Below are 2,500 nucleotides of genomic sequence, written 5' to 3'. Positions count from 1 at the left end.
GCCGTGTTCAATACACACAACCTGCATCACAGATGACAGCACTATTGAAGAGACACGGAAGTACACACAGTAATGCGGAAAGTTCTAGTGCAACAAGTCCATCACCGATAAGGACTTCATCTTCACATAACCACTCGCTATGATTGACAAGATCATTCGTCTCCAGTGAAGATGCATTAGACATCCCGTGGTCCAACAACTTTGACCTTATGTAATGTCTTGATATTCAGTATTTCTATTTATGATATTATGTATTCATAACAATGATTCAGCTTTCAGGTCAATAATCATACCAAAAATCCCCCATAGTTTAACACTTTAAGGTACCCAATGTATCTCCCTCCCTCGTTATAGTAATTTGCGTTCTCTCGAAAAAGAGAAAGCGATAGTTAGAAAAAGAAATAGATAAAGAGATGAAAAGACACACCCACATGAACAGTGGTGGAAGCAGTGCATGATTATAGATATTAAGGTTATTCTAGTTAGATTATTTTTTTTCTGCGCCTAATTACATTACATTCTCTGACACGTGTGTAGCGGGGGACCGCCACGGTAGCGTGACCGAGCGATGTAATACTCACGTTTCTCATATGTATATCCATACACCATCTCAAAACTCAAGAGACCCTGACACTCGAAGCTAAGCCTTCGCAGGCCTCCCCTCTTGACATATGCATAAACACTCAGAGAGTCGCCCTTCTCCCCTCTACTATTGCAATACATATACTATATCATATATCCTTACACATACCCTATACATTTATACTAGTCCTCGCGTATCTTCCGCCCAGCACTCACCGGATGCGACATTCCACAAGCCTTCCATCTGGTGACGTCTCTCTGTTTACACGGAAGCATCCTCTCACTCTTCCGCTCCTTTCTACTTTTTAGTACTAAGCGGCACCTCTTCAACATTCCACGATAACTTGTGTATAACTTAGGTCACCTGCGAGTGACATGCAGATAACCACCACCTAACTGATCAGACTGAACCTCTGTCCATCACCTGTACCAATCTCCCACAATAAACCCGTTAAGCAGAGATTCTCGGTCTGTATAACCAACGCAGGATTCTGTCTCACGCCAGTCGCGACTCTGTCTGCGCCATCATCGACTAGCCTACGTTACACATACACACAAACACACACACACAGAATGCGAGCGAGAGAGAGAGAGTAAGAGATAAAATAGGGAACACCTTATTGGTTATAGCAATAATGTAAGAGATTGTAAAACAGAAATCAGGCAACAGTAAAATAGCAGTGTAGTGGGCAGGTCAAAGAAAACTTTCCTAATGTACTAATTGATCGGTAAAATTGTATATTTTATGATATACATTAAATTAATGCAACGAAAATGTAAGGAGTGTGATGGTGTCTAGTTTGATTGTGTGTGTGTGTGTGTGTGTGTGTGTGTGTGTGTGTGTGTGTGTGTGTGTGTGTGTGTGTGTGTGTGCGTGTGTATGTGTGTGTGTGTGTGTGTGTGTGTGTGTGTGTGTGTGTGTGTGTGTGTGTGTGTGTGTGTGTGTGTGTGTGTGTGTGTGTGTGTGTGAGTGAGTGAGTGAGTGAGTGAGTGAGTGAGTGAGTGAGAGAGAGAGAGAGAGAGAGAGAGAGAGAGAGAGAGAGAGAGAGAGAGAGAGAGAGGGAATCATAATTAGCATAGAGGTAGATACAGTATTACAGAGAGAGAGAAAGACAACAACGGTCAACAACATCCACGTGCCAATAAAGGAGTACTGCTTATAGCACTATTCTTGAGCACATTGGTTTGGAGTGCGAACAACCTCTTTAGACAGAATCTGAAGGAAATCCCTGGTTATGCACAAGCAAAACATGACCATTGAAGGATAACACTGCTAAGCGTGCCTAGGCACTTGAAAATACACACAAACCTCAAGCTACAAAAAAGCAGTGGCTTAGAGGAGATTCAGAAAGTCTTCCTTACAAAACAAAACGAAACGGCAAAGAATTCTAAACCTACCTCCCGCAGCCTACGCACACCTGATAATTGCAAATCAAAATTAGAATGTGATTTCTGCCTATTGCTGAGGAGAAACAGGTCTTATCATTACTTACTGAACAAACTGACCAGGCAGCAGCTCTAATTCAATCGTACCAAAGCAAGTTAGTACAATCTATGGTTCCTCCTACATCAATTTCTCACTACAATTCAGGAAACTACAGAGTACTGCAAGGCTTATTTCTACCAGCCCACAACTACCAACATGAGAAGTTGATAACCAGCATTAACCTTTCTTTCGGCTAATATCCTCGACCTTCCTACCAATATAGAGGAATTAAATCTGATGACATTCTGAGAAGCCTGACATCAACCACCAAGGGAAAATGGAAAGTCTCAGGATACAGTCAATGGGAATGCAGAGATCGTATCAATGTACACAAAGGTGGAGTGGCCAAAATTCATACTACAAGGAACAGTCCATCCTTCAGTGTTCTGTATATGCCTCATTGGCAAGGTAGTTATCCTAATTTGACTCAAG

General features: G+C 42.0%; 1 protein-coding gene across 1 annotated transcript in view; it reads right to left on the bottom strand.

Annotated features, from left to right (window-relative positions):
* Sardh (Sarcosine dehydrogenase) overlaps nt 1-2,500 on the bottom strand; it is a 27,474-nt gene that overhangs the window by 22,243 nt on the left and 2,731 nt on the right. The gene's annotated exons all lie outside the window — the stretch shown is intronic.

Source organism: Penaeus vannamei, chromosome 23 (assembly GCF_042767895.1).
Source record: "Penaeus vannamei isolate JL-2024 chromosome 23, ASM4276789v1, whole genome shotgun sequence".
In the NCBI taxonomy this organism is placed as follows: Eukaryota; Metazoa; Arthropoda; class Malacostraca; order Decapoda; family Penaeidae; genus Penaeus; species Penaeus vannamei.
Note: the sequence above shows the minus strand (reverse complement) of the source record. Positions and strands in the feature narration are given on the sequence as shown.